General features: G+C 28.5%; 1 protein-coding gene across 6 annotated transcripts in view; it reads right to left on the minus strand.

Annotated features, from left to right (window-relative positions):
- Positions 1 to 23,196, minus strand: part of LOC129987925 (forkhead box protein P1-like) — a 536,440-nt gene that overhangs the window by 382,507 nt on the left and 130,737 nt on the right. The gene's annotated exons all lie outside the window — the stretch shown is intronic.

Below are 23,196 nucleotides of genomic sequence, written 5' to 3' on the forward strand. Positions count from 1 at the left end.
ATTATTTTTTTTTGTTTCCTTTTTCAAATGAACTACGAGATGGTGTCAATCATATGGAATCAAAATATAATTAAATTAATTGATAAGCTGATAATAAATCTTTGAAAATATTAAAATAATATATATTGGCCAAGAACACACAATGTTCAAAATTCTAAAATTGAAGCTCTCCAAAAACAGAGAGGGGTGGAAAACATTTCGTTACAAATATGAAACAAATCAAATAAAATAAAAAAAAGATTTAAAAATAGTGTTCCGAAGACAAGGAGACAAATAAGCAAGTATCGTAATTCATCAAAATCTCGCGATGATTAAAATTCTCTCGTCGTACCTTATATTGAAAGGCATATTGTTTAAGCAGTTTCTAAATCTTCACGGAAAAATCATTTCTGATACTTGCAAATAACAGACGCATATTGGTTGATAAAGTGCAAAACATGAGGGATGAGACAATTTGAAAACAAACGCAAAGCGTGTGATCATGAGTTTCAGCTCATATACAGAGCACTTGTCAAGCTTGGATTAGTTTACTTGTGGACAGCTGAAAATACCCGATAAGAAGCACGCCAGCGTTCGGAAAGAATTCGATTGAATATCGGGATGGTAAACCAGAAGCACTAGCAGAAAGTCACGCTTTCAAAATGACAGTGAATCAAAACATTCTTAATTGCAAAGAATTAAGGTAATGCTGGACAGATTATGGCTGGGAATCTTTTAAGTTTTCCGTTTCTGTTTAGTAAAGAATAAGTTTTCTAAATGGGTAAAACTATAAATTTTACGCTGAACACGTGAAAGAAACAGTGGAATAATATTTAATTATATTAGGATACGTTTTGAAGCTGAATTTTCGAAGGGGAAAAAAAAATTAAACAATTGAAAATAGTTTGGACTTTAATCAGACGAAGAGGGTGGCACATGAGTCGACAAAGTTGCAATGGGCGATGATGTAACCCGGGTTAATCGAGCTCCGCAACATTTTTTTTTTTTTAGTCTCAGTTCATTATCAGTGGTTTAGTAAGTAAATGTTTGGCTCCCCCCCCCCTCTAATGTATTTTCATTTCAAAAATTTATATAACTTAATGCATTTTTATTCTGTTGGCATTCAGGCCATTTATACTTTCGTTTGTCTACCACTCGCTCTAGCATTGCGAAGGAAAGCGCAAAGGAATACAGAACTTTCGGTTTTTGTTACTTTTGTTAGGGAATAATAATGTTGTTGTTTCTAATGGCACTTGTCAATAATAATAATTATGCATTTAATAATCGTAAGAAAAATATTTATGCATTTATTGTATTTAAACATAACGAAGTAATTAGAAAAAAATATAAGGAATTGGACGTCATCTATTTTTACCAAACCACTGGTCGAAAGGTAACTTTTGATTTTAGACAGTAACTTTTATTATTGGTTATTATGAAAATGGAAATGAGATAAATGAAAAGTTTGATTTATTCATCGAAAAAAAAAATCAACTGTCAACCTTTGGAATTCAAAATTTACAGCTTTTGTCAACCTGTTGCAATATTTATAGCTCTTGTCATAAACTGTCAACTCATATAAATAAACGGCATGAATGGCATGAAAAGTTTTTAAAATATATATATATATATATATATATATATATATATATATATATATATATATATATATATAAGCATGATTATTTTATTTTTACGGAAACCATATATTGGATTAGACTTTTGATTTTGTTACCGATACCGATAAATATACCAATTTTTAGTATTTTTAAAGGAGTTAAGTACATGCCAACTCCTATCAGCAAACGAACTTTGTTAATTTAACATCATATTTCTCGCACTGGTACGATGGTTGGGTGATAACAGAAGAACAAATTTCATCTGTCTAGCTGTTTTCGTTTTGTAGCTATCGTGTTAACTTATATTCGAACAACCGGATAGACAGACTTCTTATCAGATTTTGCTCATGCAATATGCAAATGCATGAGCAAATATGCAAATTTGGTGTAAAGATCATATACCGAATTTCAACCGTCTAGCTCAAAGCGTTTTTGAGTTATCTTTGTCACTGACAGACAGACAGACAAACGGACCTTTTCAAAAAGTGTGTTTCTCAAATTAAGGACAGTCTAAAACGTGGAGATTCGTCAAAATCTCGAATTCGAATTTTATGACGAATACTATACTTTATCCATACTACTTACATGAGAAAGTAAAAATGGCACGATCCTAACCTACGAATTAAAAAAATAATAATAATCCTTAAATGTATATTGTTGCCAATTGTCTACATCCAGTTCCACTTAATTTTATTCGAAAACCTGAGTGTGTCCGAACGCACATTGATAAACATAGACAATAAATCATGTGTGAAAGAAAAAAGGCGACACCACTTTTGACGGGTAAGTTATATTTTTTTACATTTGAATGTGGTGGGGGATGAAGTTCAGTGTGTTGCCTGAGGAGGCAGTTTCTATTGTTGAGTTCCCTATAAAAGAGTTACCTATCTAATTGTTAAAAAATTACTTCTCCTCTGTTGTCAGGTAAGCTATCAATGTTTGATATTGCATTTCAAAATTATATTAGATACAAGATAGAAATTTGGAAAATACTGTATGTTGCCAAAAGTCTACATACAACTTTTTTCAAAATAAATATACCATATTATTATTTGGATTTTTTTTATATATTATTTACGTAATCTATGACAATTTTCCTATATTAAACGTTTTTTTTTTTTAAATTCAAAACAAATAATCATGCATTTAAGGGTTAAGCCTAGACTAACAGACTACCGCATCCTCCAAAAAGTAATAACCGAATTACATTATTTATAATTTTACTAACAACAAAATTTAAAAAAAAAATAATATTAATCCAAACCATCTTATATATAATCCACAAATAAGGCCACATAAATATCCAGCATAAAGGCTCTTTGTTTACCTTTCAGAACGAAACGCAACCGAAGTAAATCATTTACAAAAAGGAAAAATCTTGTTGTTCGCGCCAAACGCTCACCAAACACAGCCAATCCTCTATCATTCCGACCTCAATCTGACAGACACTATTTCCGAAATTTGTTCTCTCAATCCGTTTTTCTCTCCTCCGTCGCTCCTCCTAGACACAATTATCTTTCTACACGGCCACTTATGTCATTGCTGGCGACCCACCCACCCCTGGCAACCCCATGGGACCATTCTATCACACTGTGACACTGGCAATTGGATTCGTCCGTTACGCAACCCCTCTGTACACCCCCGACTCCTATCTCTGCTGCCTTTTATTCCTAGAACTTTCTCTCTCTCTTCCCCCCCTTCTTGCGAACGAATATAGATTTAAAAAATTAGAGAAGAAAGAAGACTTAAAAAGAAAATAAAGTAGAAAATAAATAAAAAAAAATTGCATAGACTTTTGGTTATAAAAGAAAACAAGGTTTTAGAGGAAGAAAAATTTTGGGGGCTTTTTGGTTTGCTGTTTGTGTTGTTGTTCCATGTTTTGTTCTATTTACGTAAATAAAGGAGCAAGGTGTAATTACACGGTTGCCAAAGTTTTAAAAAGGCGAAAAAGTTTAGAATTTAGTAAGGATCTCTTATTTTCAATCTTTCACATTTTTTTTCCTCTCTTAACTTTCTGTGATATCTTGCATTTCTGTGATAACCCAAGAGATTAGAAGATTTTAAATGCATCGGTTGGACACACCGGGCGTGTCTAAACAAAATAAGTCGAAGAATAATTTTTTTTTCTTTTTTGAAAAAAAAAAGTTTGATTTGCTTAAGATTTAATTTAGAAACCGAATTTAACATGGACATTTGAACGTGTACTTGAATTTTTACTTGAAGTTGAATGTTTTAAGCTAAGATCTTTTTGCTCAGTCTGCATATCTTGTTTTTGCATTTGATGCATGAAACATTCAACAATTCTGTTTCTAAAACTCAATGTCAAAGAGCAAAAAGTAATAACTATTCAATGCTAAGTCGAAATTTCAATATAAAAATAAATTTAAATGTAAAGGCAAACTATAATATCTTGCTTATATTAAATTCCATTTTCAATAAAATTAAACTTTACTGTGAAATGCAAACGATAATACTTTGTTTATATTAAGTTTTATTTTCAATAAAATTAAACATTGCTGTGAAATGCAAACTATAATATCTTGCTTATATTAAATTCCATTTTCAATAAAATTAAACATTGCTGCGAAATGCAAACGATAATACCGTGTTTATATTAAGTTCCATTTTCAATAAAATTAAACTTTACTGTAAAATGCAAACGGTAATATCATACCAACATTAGTTGCAACTTCAATAAAATCAAATAAATTTTGATGTGACATGGAAATGAAAATTGTTTATTTTTAGTTGTAGCTTCAATAAAATTAAGCTTTGATGTCTCTGCAAGATATTATAATTTGAAGTTATAAGTATGATATTGTAAGTTTGATATTTTAAAGCTATACAATTGTCTCAAAAACCTTGACCGCGGCTTTTATTTCTTAAATATTGATCACAAACATATACTGTAAATTACGAAGTTGCATAAAAAAAGGTGCAAAATGTTATGAAATCGGTTAAAATTTTCAGGGGATTAAACTTTAAAAAATACAAAATTTAAAGTTTTATACGGACCCCATACAAAAAAAAAAAAAATACCAAGGAGTAAAATGTGCCCCATTCTCTAATAAGGTCATGTACAAAATTTCAGAATTTTATCATGAAAACTCTCAAAGATATGTTAAAACATAGTTAGTGAAGGGTCAATCACAAATTAAAATGCAAATGTTTACAGCTTCAGTGCAAATGACGTGACGCCGGAATGCATCATAAGAAAAGAATGCTTTATATCTTTAGTTTTAAATACAAATTTTAAAATCTATGCTTCCTGAAAAATACTTGAAAACTGTATATCCTGAATTACAGAATATAACTTAAAAATAGCACAGTCAATGTACTTGTAAAAAAAATTATGTAATCTTTCCTTTAAGTTATTATTTCTACAAATTTTCAATACTTTTGAACCAATAAATAGAAAAATTATTATTTATTTATTTAATCATTACTTTCTTTGTTAATTTATGTGCGACCCCAAAAACACGAACATCCGACATGATTTTTCCACTTTGCGAACTCATATCCAGGCATAGAAAAGTGGTTTAAGTCAGCATTTATGTAGTTTCATATCTTTGGGACTTTTTGTAATAAATTGCTGAAATTTTGTACATGACCTTATTAGAAAATGGGGCACATTTTACTCATTGGGATTTTTTTTTTTTTTTTTTTTTTTTTTGTACGGGGTCTGTAGAAAAATTTAAATTTTGTATTTTTTGCAGTTTAATCCCCTGAAAATTTTAATCGATTTCATAACATTTTACACCTTTTTTTACGCAACTTTGTAATTTACAGTATATGTCTATGATCAATATTTAAGGAATAAAAGCCAAGGTCAAGGTTTTTGAGACACCCTGTATACATGTTAAAACAAGCATTAAAAATGAATTTTTGAAAAGTGAAATTTTAAAAAATATTTATACTTTAGAATTACTTAGATGTTTTATGCCAGATTTTTTCAGTTGTTAAAATTAGATGAGACTTTTCTGTTCTTTTTTTAATTCCAAAAAAAATCTTTCACCGTTTTATTAATTATGCTTATTTATATATTTTATTTTAAATTTTTATAATTTGCCCCTTAATAAGGAAGAAATTTTATTAATTATCTTCAAAAATCATGCTCCACATTGTCATGGCCTACATAGCTGTGAGTTGCATTTCTTTTCTTGGATGCTACACGAAATTATCAAAAATTTTATTGAAGAAATTTGAAAGATGTGTGCATTAAAAATGATTTAAATATGAATAAAAGCTGTATGTTAAAATTCATGCAGAATACAAAAGATTGCGGACAAAAAATTACGCGATAAAAATATACACAAAACAAATTAAGATTTAAATTATTCTGTAACTGTTAATAAAAGATAACTGCTACTTTTAAATATTATTTTCAAAAATAATTTACATTTCATTTTGATTTAAAACATAATAAAAATAATAAGAATGAGTAAGAAAATAACATTTTGAGTAATAGATGAAAATAACATTCAAAGTAATAATTCTTTCTGAAAATAATACAAAAATTTCCAAAAATACTAAAAAAATTCTAAAAAAAACAAACAAAACGTATAAATAGATGAAGCACTGTAGAAATCAGAATAAATAATTTATTTAGCATGGATAGTATTCGAATTCAAATATATTTAATGCTCTTATTTTTGATTTAGAAACATACTGATAAATTCACAACTTCGAAAATGCTGAGTTAAGGCATCATATTTATTAACAATGAAAGTGAATGATTTGTTAATGATAAATGCGGCTGCTGTCTAAGACAGTATAATTAAAAGCCCGTTCGTCCATTATGGTTTTGGAAGATATACTTTCAGTTTTAAAATGGCGTTTAACATAGTTTGGTGAATACTGTGGGACCGCTCTTTTTACTTTCCGTATATGTAGTATAGAGAAAGTATAGCAATCGCCGAAAAATCCGAATTCGACATTGTGACGAATTTTTAGATCTCCCTGAATCTGAAAAACACATTTTTGGAAAATATCTTTGTCACAGGCAGACAGACGGACAACTTAAAAAAACCCGGTTTGATCTAGACGGATGAAATTTACCATCTTTATACCAAATTTATAGATTTCTATCAAATTTCGAGCCATATCCACTCAAAGGAAGTCTATCTGCCTGGCTGTTCGAATTTAAATTTAATATGATAACTACAAAACGGAAAGAACTAGACAAATAAAATTCAATACACAAAATTAACAACTATAGTCTAGACACTTTTCACATTTTGAGCCAAATCCCCTATGGGATTTTATGATTATAATTGTAATTTTTGCCGCTCTTTTGTTTCAGTCTGTTAGGAAGAACGTGTCTGAAACACAAAATCTATTTTTGTATACTATTAACCGTATATTAAAGATTAATTGTCAAAAGTTACGAAAGGACCAAGGATCACACGATAGATTCAGTAAAAATGCTAAATTCAAGCGTTCTTTGGAATAACACTTTTACTAGGAAGTGTGTGGGAAGGTTTTGGGAAGACTACACCCACTGGTTTATTGCATACATTTTGACACTTTGTAGTTTTTTCGCATGTTATTGAAATTTGTTAAATGGCTCTTCTATTTATTAGCTGGCCGCGGTGGCCTGGTGATAAGGTCTCAGCTTGTGAGCCGTAAGGTTTCAGGTTCGAGACCCGATTCCATCGAAGGACCGTCATATAAGGGGGTCTGTTGCACGTTAAATCCGTCATGCCAAACGTCCTTCCGCTGGTGTGGTGGGGTGTGGCATGGTGAGGGGGGTGCCCGCTCAGGTGTCGTCCTCGTCATCTGACCGCGGTTCATAATTACGAGGTACGTCCCAAAATAGCCCTAGTGTTGCTTTACAAGGGGAGGTTAATATAACTAAACTAATCTATTTATTAGCAAATATTAGGATTGGGCTTTCTTTTCCCTTAAAGTTTCGATAGACTATAAAGAAGTCAAATGATCCATTAGAAAGAAGAAGGCCCTCTTATTTCACACATACTGACAAAAAGTTCAATCATTTTCATGAATATTTATCATTTATGTAATAAATATATTTTGAATATTTTTGTCTAGTCAGCAAATTCTACCTGAACATTTTTTTTTTCTTTAAAATTACACAATGATTATGTTATTTCCTGCGACCTTGCTGCAACAGATAAAAATGAAACAAAAAATAAAAAAAGTATCCCCTATTGTATCAGCACATTTTTTACATCCGTTAATATTTGTATAATTTCAGATCGAATTGCAATTCCATTTCTTCCTTGAAGATCTGATTATTTACGAATATGTTTCTTTGTTACTTTGATAAAAATCAAAGCTGTTATGCGAATTATGTATGCATTTATATACGCATTCTCATGTAAGTGGATTAATTTTTTCCGGGAAATTATTCAGTAGGAGTATCTGACACTGAATGTTACAAGAAATAAGGATGAATGTATTATGATATCAGGAAAGCAAAACCTACCAATATTTATCCTTGTTTTTATTTGCAGCAATGACTAGCGAAATTTTTCTTATCGCGATCTGCTTGCATTTCTCTTGACTTATTCATTCTCTTACGTGATATAAACTGATATTTTTGATTGTACCTGCTTGCTATTTTTGAATCGATATGTCAAGGTCAAGATTTAGAGGCAGCATTTCAAGTTTATTGTAGCAGATTTGAAATGATACGCAGTTTTCATATTTCTTCAGTTTCTTCCTAAGGTAGAAATTCGGTTCATTCCGGTTCATGTGCTGAATGACATTATACTGCCATTAGATTTTAAAGCGCCTGATTTTTATTAAAATAAATGCTAAAATATATAACTTTATCTGCAGTGATTTGTAGATTTCAGCATACGAAATGCAATGGAAATAAGTCGAACGAAAGACGGTTTGTATTGATAAGTAATTTGAAATGTAAGAAATGCGGATAGAAGATACTGAATAATAACATAAACATATCATTACTGAACTTCTAGCTAGTAACAAGTACATTAAAATATTTTTAAATTTCTCCATTTTCATCTTAAGGTAGAAATTCGGTTCATTCCGGTTCATGTGCTGAATGACATTATACTGCCATTAGATTTTAAAGCGCCTGATTTTTATTAAAATAAATGCTAAAATATATAACTTTATCTGCAGTGATTTGTAGATTTCAGCATACGAAATGCAATGGAAATAAGTCGAACGAAAGACGGTTTGTATTGATAAGTAATTTGAAATGTAAGAAATGCGGATAGAAGATACTGAATAATAACATAAACATATCATTACTGAACTTCTAGCTAGTAACAAGTACATTAAAATATTTTTAAATTTCTCCATTTTCATCTTAAGGTAGAAATTCTGTTCATGCCAGTTCATGTGCTGAATGACATTATACTGCCATTAGATTTTAAAGCGCCTGATTTTTATTAAAATAAATGCTAAAATATATAACTTTATCTGCAGTGATTTGTAGATTTCAGCATACGAAATGCAATGGAAATAAGTCGAACGAAAGACGGTTTGTATTGATAAGTAATTTGAAATGTAAGAAATGCGGATAGAAGATACTGAATAATAACATAAACATATCATTACTGAACTTCTAGCTAGTAACAAGTACATTAAAATATTTTTAAATTTCTCCATTTTCATCTTAAGGTAGAAATTCTGTTCATGCCAGTTCATGCGCTGAATGACATTATACTGCCATTAGATTTTAAAGCGCCTGATTTTTATTAAAATAAATGCTAAAATATATAACTTTATCTGCAGTGATTTGTAGATTTCAGCATACGAAATGCAATGGAAATAAGTCGAACGAAAGACGGTTTGTATTGATAAGTAATTTGAAATGTAAGAAATGCGGATAGAAGATACTGAATAATAACATAAACATATCATTACTGAACTTCTAGCTAGTAACAAGTACATTAAAATATTTTTAAATTTCTCCATTTTCATCTTAAGGTAGAAATTCTGTTCATGCCAGTTCATGCGCTGAATGACATTATACTGCCATTAGATTTTAAAGCGCCTGATTTTTATTAAAATAAATGCTAAAATATATAACTTTATCTGCAGTGATTTGTAGATTTCAGCATACGAAATGCAATGGAAATAAGTCGAACGAAAGACGGTTTGTATTGATAAGTAATTTGAAATGTAAGAAATGCGGATAGAAGATACTGAATAATAACATAAACATATCATTACTGAACTTCTAGCTAGTAACAAGTACATTAAAATATTTTTAAATTTCTCCATTTTCATCTTAAGGTAGAAATTCGGTTCATTCCGGTTCATGCGCTGAATGACATTATACTGCCATTAGATTTTAAAGCGCCTGATTTTTATTAAAATAAATGCTAAAATATATAACTTTATCTGCAGTGATTTGTAGATTTCAGCATACGAAATGCAATGGAAATAAGTCGAACGAAAGACGGTTTGTATTGATAAGTAATTTGAAATGTAAGAAATGCGGATAGAAGATACTGAATAATAACATAAACATATCATTACTGAACTTCTAGCTAGTAACAAGTACATTAAAATATTTTTAAATTTCTCCATTTTCATCTTAAGGTAGAAATTCTGTTCATGCCAGTTCATGTGCTGAATGACATTATACTGACATTAGATTTTAAAGCGCCTGATTTTTATTAAAATAAATGCTAAAATATATAACTTTATCTGCAGTGATTTGTAGATTTCAGCATACGAAATGCAATGGAAATAAGTCGAACGAAAGACGGTTTGTATTGATAAGTAATTTGAAATGTAAGAAATGCGGATAGAAGATACTGAATAATAACATAAACATATCATTACTGAACTTCTAGCTAGTAACAAGTACATTAAAATATTTTTAAATTTCTCCATTTTCATCTTAAGGTAGAAATTCGGTTCATTCCGGTTCATGCGCTGAACGACATTATACTGCCATTAGATTTTAAAGCGCCTGATTTTTATTAAAATAAATGCTAAAATATATAACTTTATCTGCAGTGATTTGTAGATTTCAGCATACGAAATGCAATGGAAATAAGTCGAACGAAAGACGGTTTGTATTGATAAGTAATTTGAAATGTAAGAAATGCGGATAGAAGATACTGAATAATAACATAAACATATCATTACTGAACTTCTAGCTAGTAACAAGTACATTAAAATATTTTTAAATTTCTCCATTTTCATCTTAAGGTAGAAATTCTGTTCATGCCAGTTCATGCGCTGAACGACATTATACTGACATTAGATTTTAAAGCGCCTGATTTTTATTAAAATAAATGCTAAAATATATAACTTTATCTGCAGTGATTTGTAGATTTCAGCATACGAAATGCAATGGAAATAAGTCGAACGAAAGACGGTTTGTATTGATAAGTAATTTGAAATGTAAGAAATGCGGATAGAAGATACTGAATAATAACATAAACATATCATTACTGAACTTCTAGCTAGTAACAAGTACATTAAAATATTTTTAAATTTCTCCATTTTCATCTTAAGGTAGAAATTCTGTTCATTCCGGTTCATGCGCTGAACGACATTATACTGCCATTAGATTTTAAAGCGCCTGATTTTTATTAAAATAAATGCTAAAATATATAACTTTATCTGCAGTGATTTGTAGATTTCAGCATACGAAATGCAATGGAAATAAGTCGAACGAAAGACGGTTTGTATTGATAAGTAATTTGAAATGTAAGAAATGCGGATAGAAGATACTGAATAATAACATAAACATATCATTACTGAACTTCTAGCTAGTAACAAGTACATTAAAATATTTTTAAATTTCTCCATTTTCATCTTAAGGTAGAAATTCTGTTCATGCCAGTTCATGTGCTGAATGACATTATACTGACATTAGATTTTAAAGCGCCTGATTTTTATTAAAATAAATGCTAAAATATATAACTTTATCTGCAGTGATTTGTAGATTTCAGCATACGAAATGCAATGGAAATAAGTCGAACGAAAGACGGTTTGTATTGATAAGTAATTTGAAATGTAAGAAATGCGGATAGAAGATACTGAATAATAACATAAACATATCATTACTGAACTTCTAGCTAGTAACAAGTACATTAAAATATTTTTAAATTTCTCCATTTTCATCTTAAGGTAGAAATTCTGTTCATGCCAGTTCATGCGCTGAATGACATTATACTGCCATTAGATTTTAAAGCGCCTGATTTTTATTAAAATAAATGCTAAAATATATAACTTTATCTGCAGTGATTTGTAGATTTCAGCATACGAAATGCAATGGAAATAAGTCGAACGAAAGACGGTTTGTATTGATAAGTAATTTGAAATGTAAGAAATGCGGATAGAAGATACTGAATAATAACATAAACATATCATTACTGAACTTCTAGCTAGTAACAAGTACATTAAAATATTTTTAAATTTCTCCATTTTCATCTTAAGGTAGAAATTCTGTTCATGCCAGTTCATGTGCTGAATGACATTATACTGCCATTAGATTTTAAAGCGCCTGATTTTTATTAAAATAAATGCTAAAATATATAACTTTATCTGCAGTGATTTGTAGATTTCAGCATACGAAATGCAATGGAAATAAGTCGAACGAAAGACGGTTTGTATTGATAAGTAATTTGAAATGTAAGAAATGCGGATAGAAGATACTGAATAATAACATAAACATATCATTACTGAACTTCTAGCTAGTAACAAGTACATTAAAATATTTTTAAATTTCTCCATTTTCATCTTAAGGTAGAAATTCTGTTCATTCCGGTTCATGCGCTGAACGACATTATACTGCCATTAGATTTTAAAGCGCCTGATTTTTATTAAAATAAATGCTAAAATATATAACTTTATCTGCAGTGATTTGTAGATTTCAGCATACGAAATGCAATGGAAATAAGTCGAACGAAAGACGGTTTGTATTGATAAGTAATTTGAAATGTAAGAAATGCGGATAGAAGATACTGAATAATAACATAAACATATCATTACTGAACTTCTAGCTAGTAACAAGTACATTAAAATATTTTTAAATTTCTCCATTTTCATCTTAAGGTAGAAATTCGGTTCATTCCGGTTCATGCGCTGAATGACATTATACTGCCATTAGATTTTAAAGCGCCTGATTTTTATTAAAATAAATGCTAAAATATATAACTTTATCTGCAGTGATTTGTAGATTTCAGCATACGAAATGCAATGGAAATAAGTCGAACGAAAGACGGTTTGTATTGATAAGTAATTTGAAATGTAAGAAATGCGGATAGAAGATACTGAATAATAACATAAACATATCATTACTGAACTTCTAGCTAGTAACAAGTACATTAAAATATTTTTAAATTTCTCCATTTTCATCTTAAGGTAGAAATTCTGTTCATGCCAGTTCATGTGCTGAATGACATTATACTGCCATTAGATTTTAAAGCGCCTGATTTTTATTAAAATAAATGCTAAAATATATAACTTTATCTGCAGTGATTTGTAGATTTCAGCATACGAAATGCAATGGAAATAAGTCGAACGAAAGACGGTTTGTATTGATAAGTAATTTGAAATGTAAGAAATGCGGATAGAAGATACTGAATAATAACATAAACATATCATTACTGAACTTCTAGCTAGTAACAAGTACATTAAAATATTTTTAAATTTCTCCATTTTCATCTTAAGGTAGAAATTCGGTTCATTCCGGTTCATGCGCTGAACGACATTATACTGCCATTAGATTTTAAAGCGCCTGATTTTTATTAAAATAAATGCTAAAATATATAACTTTATCTGCAGTGATTTGTAGATTTCAGCATACGAAATGCAATGGAAATAAGTCGAACGAAAGACGGTTTGTATTGATAAGTAATTTGAAATGTAAGAAATGCGGATAGAAGATACTGAATAATAACATAAACATATCATTACTGAACTTCTAGCTAGTAACAAGTACATTAAAATATTTTTAAATTTCTCCATTTTCATCTTAAGGTAGAAATTCTGTTCATGCCAGTTCATGCGCTGAACGACATTATACTGACATTAGATTTTAAAGCGCCTGATTTTTATTAAAATAAATGCTAAAATATATAACTTTATCTGCAGTGATTTGTAGATTTCAGCATACGAAATGCAATGGAAATAAGTCGAACGAAAGACGGTTTGTATTGATAAGTAATTTGAAATGTAAGAAATGCGGATAGAAGATACTGAATAATAACATAAACATATCATTACTGAACTTCTAGCTAGTAACAAGTACATTAAAATATTTTTAAATTTCTCCATTTTCATCTTAAGGTAGAAATTCTGTTCATTCCGGTTCATGCGCTGAACGACATTATACTGCCATTAGATTTTAAAGCGCCTGATTTTTATTAAAATAAATGCTAAAATATATAACTTTATCTGCAGTGATTTGTAGATTTCAGCATACGAAATGCAATGGAAATAAGTCGAACGAAAGACGGTTTGTATTGATAAGTAATTTGAAATGTAAGAAATGCGGATAGAAGATACTGAATAATAACATAAACATATCATTACTGAACTTCTAGCTAGTAACAAGTACATTAAAATATTTTTAAATTTCTCCATTTTCATCTTAAGGTAGAAATTCTGTTCATGCCAGTTCATGTGCTGAATGACATTATACTGACATTAGATTTTAAAGCGCCTGATTTTTATTAAAATAAATGCTAAAATATATAACTTTATCTGCAGTGATTTGTAGATTTCAGCATACGAAATGCAATGGAAATAAGTCGAACGAAAGACGGTTTGTATTGATAAGTAATTTGAAATGTAAGAAATGCGGATAGAAGATACTGAATAATAACATAAACATATCATTACTGAACTTCTAGCTAGTAACAAGTACATTAAAATATTTTTAAATTTCTCCATTTTCATCTTAAGGTAGAAATTCTGTTCATGCCAGTTCATGCGCTGAATGACATTATACTGCCATTAGATTTTAAAGCGCCTGATTTTTATTAAAATAAATGCTAAAATATATAACTTTATCTGCAGTGATTTGTAGATTTCAGCATACGAAATGCAATGGAAATAAGTCGAACGAAAGACGGTTTGTATTGATAAGTAATTTGAAATGTAAGAAATGCGGATAGAAGATACTGAATAATAACATAAACATATCATTACTGAACTTCTAGCTAGTAACAAGTACATTAAAATATTTTTAAATTTCTCCATTTTCATCTTAAGGTAGAAATTCTGTTCATGCCAGTTCATGTGCTGAATGACATTATACTGCCATTAGATTTTAAAGCGCCTGATTTTTATTAAAATAAATGCTAAAATATATAACTTTATCTGCAGTGATTTGTAGATTTCAGCATACGAAATGCAATGGAAATAAGTCGAACGAAAGACGGTTTGTATTGATAAGTAATTTGAAATGTAAGAAATGCGGATAGAAGATACTGAATAATAACATAAACATATCATTACTGAACTTCTAGCTAGTAACAAGTACATTAAAATATTTTTAAATTTCTCCATTTTCATCTTAAGGTAGAAATTCTGTTCATGCCAGTTCATGCGCTGAATGACATTATACTGACATTAGATTTTAAAGCGCCTGATTTTTATTAAAATAAATACTAAAATATATAGCTTTTACTGTAATGACGTGTAGATTTTAGAGTACAAAATGCATTGGAAATAATTCGAACCAAACATGATTTGTATTGGCAAGTAATTTGAAATGTAAAAAATACAAAATGAAGAATAAAAGATATTGAATAATACAAGAAAACTATCGTTACTGAACTATTTAATGTAATATATTTATTTGAAATGAACAAATACAAAGTGAGGAATAAAAGATATTGAATAATAAAAGAAAAATATCTTTACTGAACTACTTAATGTAATTAATTTATTTGAATTGTAAGAAATACAAAGTGAGGTATAAAAGATATTGAATAATAAAAGAAAACTATCGTTACTGAACTATTTAATGTAATTAATTTATTTGAATTGTAAGAAATACAAAGTGAGGTATAAAAGATATTGAATAATAAAAGAAAAATATCATTATTGAACTACTAGCTAGTAACAAGTACATAAAAAAAACCATTATAAATTGTAGTTAACTGATACATTCTACAGCACTTCTCTTAGAAGATGTTTTCAGAATTTTCCGATACAGTGCCAAATTCTGACTACTTATTTTGGATTTTAAAAAGCTCCAGAATTTGTTCTACATTTGAATTAAATTTGTATTAATCAATCATTTATTTATAAATGAATAGTTCATATTAAAATATTAACTAAATTTATATCCTGAAACGTTAGATAAAAATAATTTTATACTCCCAGATATTTTATTGCATATAACTTGAAATAATCGTCATATTACCATGGGGTAATCCTGACTTTAAACCTATTTCTTCACAGTTTGATGATTTCCTCGAGTTTAAATCAACTATACAGGATTATGTTTGATTCAGCAATAAAAGATAATTTAAAATTAAATTTTTAAAAGTCAACCTTTGAGGAATTCCTTCCTAATTTTTATAACACAAACAATATGATCATCTTACTATATGATGCCGCTTCATAATATGTTGGTAATTTAATATGAAGGGAAAAAATATTAAAATAATTATTGTACTTCAGTTCTACCACCGTTAAAAAATAATTCACTATTTCATCATTTATGAATTTGTAGTAGTTTTTTTAGTTATTTACACCTTTTTTTGAGCCTATCCAATATTCCTTTGCAAATGCAATCTCCTCAAGGTAGCATGCAGAGTGTCTTGCATTAAAATTTAAAAAAAAACCCATCATATTATTCAATTATACTTTAAGGATCATATCATCCCTCTGTAGATGTACGCATATCAAATACTGAACAGTTAATTCATATGTATCTTCGTTATTCTATATTCAGTGAGATTTACTCACATTTTTTAGCATAAAAATTATCGAAATATTTCAGGGGTATGATTTAACTATTTCTAGCTACTTATTTTAATCGATGCATTCCTACAAATACCGAATGTAACCAAACTGTACAGAACATATTCAGAAAGTCGTACAAAAATAACAAATAAAATCTACAACACAAAAGCGATGGTGGTGTTTTTTTCTTCGGATCTTTATAAAAATAATAAACTACGTGCAACAACTATTTACTCATCAATTCCATATCCTCTACGCAATATCGGTTAACTGATGCGTTCCACGTTTATGACACTTTAGGTGCAAAATCACTTTAAATTTGCAAGCCACAGTTTGGTTTATTTATCCATCCTAACAACTGGATTCTTTGTTGTTCTTTCTATCCTCTTTTTGTAAATCTTTATCTTAGTCTTATGCAAAGTTTTGTTTAGCCGCACATCCTGTAATGCCTCGAGTAAAGTCAACAAAATTAGAAGGCTGTCGGTAAAGAAACGGAACGCTTCGTTACCCACACCAGTTATTCCTGGTGGCATGCTATCATTTATGTTTTTCTTGCCATAGTGTGGTTATAATTTTGTTTTTGAATAGTGGGGTCAAAGGTGAGGATTACCGAATGTCCCGTAGTGTTTTTACCTTACAAGCAAGGTAAAAGTTGATCGTCTTCGAAATATGTATTTTTTAAGAATTATAATGGATGGTTTTATCTGAAAGGATCCAAAAGGATAAATTTCTACAAACAAAAAATCCTTTGAAACTTTCAGTGGATAGAAAGTGAAGAAGAAATTAATTTTGTCAGTAATCAATAACTTGTAGTTATTGACCAAACCATAATATTATAAGTAATCGGGATTAAAATAAAATAGGGCTTCTCAGTCATTTTTTGTACATTTGGAATCCAACTTTCCTTATCAAAATTAGTTTGTTAGTTGTCAATAACAATTCGTCATTAATTTATTACTAACGAATTCATAAAGATAAACAATTTTACAAGTAACCAACAATAAAACAAAACAAGGCTTCTTAATCAATTTTGTATACTTCGGATCGAACTTTATGAAAATTAATTTTGTAATTCAGTCACAATAATTCGTAATTACTAATGAATTCATAATGTCCAACAATTTTACAAGTAACCAACAATAAAACAAAATAAGACTACTTAATTTTGTATATTTAGGATCCAACTTACCTTACGAGAATTAATTTTGTCAGTAATTAAAAAATTGAAATTGCTGACGAAAATGATGTATAATTATACAAGTAGCCAAGAATAAAATAATATAAGGCTTCTTAATCAGTTTTGTACATTCGAGATCCAACTTTCCTTATGAAAATTAATTTTGTTAGTAATCAATAATTTGTAATTACTATTTGTAATTCATAATGATAAACAATGTTAGAAGTAAAATAAAATAAGGCTCCTTAATGAATTTTGTACATTTGGGATCCAACTTTCCTTATAAAAATTAATTCTGTCTAACTAGTAATTTGTAATTACTAACGAATTCATAACGTTAAACAATTTTACAAGCAACCAGCAATAAAACAAAAAAAAGGGTTCCTAATCAATTTTGTATATTTGGGATCCAACTATCGGTAAGAAAATTAAATTTATCAATAGCCAGTAATTTGTAATTACTAATGAATTCATAATAATGAATAATTTTACAAGTAATCAATCAACAATAAAACAAAATAAAGGTTCTTAATTAGTTTTGTATATTTGGGATCCAACTATCCTTGTGAAAACTCATTTTGTCAGTAATCAATAATTTGTGGTTATTAATGAAATCTTATTGACCATTAATTTTACGAGCAATCAATAACAAGTAGAATAAGGTTTTTCAGCCATTTTTATATAAAGTATATTTTCTTTATGAATTAATCGGGCACCTAGATCTCTTTTCCATGAACTTTGCCATAATTTCAATTTAATTTGTAACTTTATAAAACATTCTGGGAATTATTTAAATATGCTTGCTTACTTTTTTTAAACGTATACATCATTCTTGTAAAATAAGTAAATAAAAAAATATGGATTTTTATTTGTTTGAATCATTGGTTCAGGATAGTTGAATTAAAATATTTCCTAGTATGAGAAAAAAATTATTAAAACCATGTTCGAATTTTAAGCAAAAATAATAAACATCGAATTCAGAGTTTTCAGACAGAATAAAAATGAATCATTAATTCGATGCTAAAAATTACTAAGACACGAATACAAATTAATTAAAACTATGTAAAGATATGTGTAGTGAACGCAAGCAAGTCAATTAAAAATATTACAAGAATATATTAGAAAATATATTATTAGAATATATGTTAATAAATAAGACATATGCATTTTCGCGAAGTAACTGAAATAAGAAAAAATTAGCATAAAATAATCCAGTAATCTGTTGTTTGAGTTAAAAAATAGTTGAAATGTGAAAATAAATCGATCCATTTGATGTACAGTCAGTCCTAAGAGTCACAAAATATCTAAACCCATCATTGACATTAAATATAATTTTTAATAGTGAATCTGAAAACCATGTTTCCCGGTTGCGAAACTAGTGAAATAATTTTCAAAATGAAACAAGAAGAAGAACATGAGGTTTAGAAATCTTTTGGATAAAAGCAAAATTTTCTTTTGAAGTGTAGAAGCGAAAAATCTAAAGATAAAATTTAAAAGACTTTTCGATTTAGCTCTTCAAAGATGAATTTTAATGAATTCTAATTGAAATTTTTGAAAAATAATTTCAGAAAACGTCGAAATTTTTTTGATTGATAAAGAAAATCACTTTCACGCATAAATTTTCTAGAAGAATATTTTACTAACATCATTTCTTGAATTTCTAATGTAATACATTAGCAAACGAAGCACGACTCTAGCGCCATCTCTTGGAATATAATAATTAATAACATAAGCGACTTCAAAGATATTCAAGAAATGTTGAATTCTTTGTAAATTTCATAGTTTGGAAATTTTTTATTAAAATGAAATAATTTTTTTATAGAATATTTAACAAAATCGTGAATACAGAATACTAATTAATTAAAATTAATAAATTAATTATTTTTGTGACATAATTTATAACTTGAGAAAAATATTTAAAATGACATATGAATTTGCTTGCGATAACTTAATAAAAATTAAATATTTCTTAAATTAATTTACAATCATAAACATTTCATTTGCATTTGATAAAGTAATAGTCAATTAATAATGAATAAAAAAAATCTTCATATCCATTTTCATTTCCTCTGTTATAGAAACTTTTAATTAATCATTTTTATCATTATTAATATTATATGCATTTTATAGATGTAATTTTATATTATTCCCATAAAATTGACAAATTTGTCAAAAATGTGTACAATGCAAATAAATTTAAATTATTTAAGTGTTTCTGTAAGAAAATAAGAAAACTTTAAGCCGATTTATATTTTTCAACATTTTTAATGACAAAACAGAAAAGAACTGTCTTTCAGTTCGATAAATCTGAAATAAACTGATGCAAAAAAAACAAACTAATACAGTTTAATACTTGTTGAGTATTATTTATAAATCCTTAATGAAACAAAATTTATGAAATCGAATTTAATGATATTTTATAATGCTGCATTATTTTTAGAAATACGTGAAATGACCAAACTTCAAAATTATGAACTGCCTCTAGAGAAGTTGCAACATTGTATAATAAAGGAAAAAGTGTGTGTTTTTCTTAGTTGTAATGTCATTTTATGCATTTTTCCGATTGTTCTAAGAAGAGGGAGGGAGGGGGTATTCCACTTATTAATAATCGAACGCTTTAAAATGTCTTCTCATTAAATATCTGTTCCTTCAACTCTTTATACGAACTACGAATAGATTTTACATTATCCATTTCTTTGTCGATATTTGTTTTTAACGATTAAATTTAAAATATTCCGCTAAAAAGAAGTAGGGAAACCATACTGAACATATTTTGAAACATAATTATTTTAGCTCACAGGAGAGTTTTATGCAATTATATATATATTCCCTCCAAAACCTTTAAAAACAAATAAAAACACCACTGATTTTCTATTCTTCAGTTTCTCTTTGGTTACCAAACGATTTCATTTTCTTGTTCACCATTTAAAATTAAATATCTCTTTTTAATCTTATTTATTTTGAGTCATATGAGATTATTTCATTCATAACAATTTAGATATTGTTAGATAGTTGTTATACTGTTTACTAGATTGCTTTTTTTATAGTTTGTTAAATAATTTAGATATTGTTTGTTAAGTAAGACATCCAAGTGAAAGTAGATGTTAAAAAACACCATTACAAATTGAAATATACAATTCAATAGATAGGGTGATCTGCATAAAGGTTTTGTTCCCAGACTGAAGTATTACATATTCGATATTGAAAACTTTTGAGTAGCTTCTAAACGGGGCATTAATTGTTCAAATTAAATCGCATCTCATTTATTTAAAGTTAAAAATGTTCGTTAGAAGCTTAAATTTGAGACACAATAGTTTTCAAATAGTTTCAAGATGAGATGTCCATCATACAAATCAAATCGCATCTTATTTATTTAATGGGAAAAAACATTCATTAAAAGCCTAAATTCAAAATTTGCTAGCTTTCAAAAGGGGTGCAAACCAAATAAATAAATCACATCTTCCTTATAGAATGGGGAAAAATTCATTTAAATCCTTAATTCAAAATTCAATAGGTTTTAAGTATACAACATAAAAAATTGAGATATATATCATTCAATAGATAGGGTGATCTGCATAAAGTCTTTGTTCCGAGACTGAAGGTTTACATATTCGATATTGAAAAACTTTGAGTAGCTTCTAAACGGGGCATTAATTGTATAAATTAGATCATCTCATTAATTTAAAGTTAAAATATTCATTAGAAGCTTAAATTTGAGACACAATAGCTTTCAAACAGTTTCAAAATGGAATGTGCATCAAATAAATCAAATTGCATCTTATTTATTTAATGGGAAGGATATTCTTTAAAAGCTTAAATTCGTGATTCAATAACTTTCAAGTAGCTTCAAAAACGGATGCTAACGAAACAAATCGTATCTTGCTTATAGAATAGGGAAAAAATCATTTAAATTTTGAATTCGAAATTTAATAGCTTTTAAATGAGACGTTTATGAAAAATACTCATATTCAATGGCTATCAGCGAACTTTACTTATGGTTTCACCAATATTACAAACAAAGCCAAGGACACAACATTTAAATAATTAGAGCTAGAAATTTTAATAATTAATTTATGCAAGCTGTAGTAATATCACTAAGTTATAGATTATAAATTTTCATTCGACATCGGTTTACGAATTGCAAACAATACGAAAAAAAAAAGAACAAAATAAATCTGCCAAAAAAAAACATTGGTAATAATTCCAATCAGCATGAATGACAATCATCAAGTTATACATTTTCCTCCAATTCAAACTGATTGACATAACAATAATTCAGCTTTCCTTCCAATAACAGATGGTACCGTTAGAATATGTACATTGTTTCTCGTTGCTTCTTTTTAATGTTTTTCCCTTTAAAGTGTCTACTGCTTTTTTATTCTTTATTTCTTCTGCAGACGATTACAAAGAACAGCACGATAAACAAGCAGGAAAAAGACAGCTCAGAGAAACATTATTTACGACGAAGAATCGGCTCGCTACGTCTCAGGAGGCGTGAAGGTCAAGGCTGAAAAAGAACATGATTTGTTTGTTCCTTTTTATTTTTCTTTTTTATGCAAGACAGTTGATGGATACGATTTGGTAGCGAGATTATGAACAGTAATGCTAATTATGTTCGCTTCAAAGGACTTTGTTTACTGTCAAGGAAAATGTGTGCGCCTCGTTTACAGAAAATACCATTTAAAATTGTAGAAGAGCAACCAAGGTTTTTCGAAGTTTCTTTTAAAGGAAATAATTTTGCAACAACTGTATCTTCTGCAGATTATGTAAATTTATTTACTGATTGTATCGCATGCATTTTTTTGTTTTTCACTTTTCTTTAATAAAGTATAAAAGGAAATACAACTATCGAAACATTCGACCTCAAGATTTTGATGAAGTTCAACATTTCAGATTTTCCTTGTGTCCGAGTACAATTTCTAAATTATGTTCAATTTATATGTGAGTATAATAGCTAAGAAATGAATAAAATTTGGTAGATGGCGTATGATTAATGATGAAAATAATGATTTAAATGAATGAAATTTTATGCATGGTTCTGACTGCCAAAATTACAGTTCTAAAACATATTTTGTAATAAATTCTACTTTTCCCTAAATACTTTATCGATTTTAACTTGATCGAACTAAACAATTACTCTAATGCTCTAATTTCTATGATTTCTTTTTTAGAAAAAAAAAACTGCTCATAATTTTTTTAATTCTTTATAAGTGGCAAAAATCGTTCTTTTCGGTCCTACGTAGTATACATTATAAGGACCCTCTTTTAATTGGATGGTCAATTGACCATTCATATTTGACCATAGTTTTATATTTCGGCATATTTTTAATATAATAATAATGATTTATTTTAGGTCAATATTTTTCATTTTATTATTTTTGTGAATATGCATTTATTTTATTGTCTATTATTATCTCAAATTATGCAAATTGTGATTTTTTAAAATCGTGCATGCATGCTGGCAAGTTTATTTCATGTATACATCGGAAAAAAAGGGAACAATAAACAACAGCCATTGTTGCTACACATCCCAACCCA

This window comes from Argiope bruennichi, chromosome 10, assembly GCF_947563725.1.
Source record: "Argiope bruennichi chromosome 10, qqArgBrue1.1, whole genome shotgun sequence".
In the NCBI taxonomy this organism is placed as follows: Eukaryota; Metazoa; Arthropoda; class Arachnida; order Araneae; family Araneidae; genus Argiope; species Argiope bruennichi.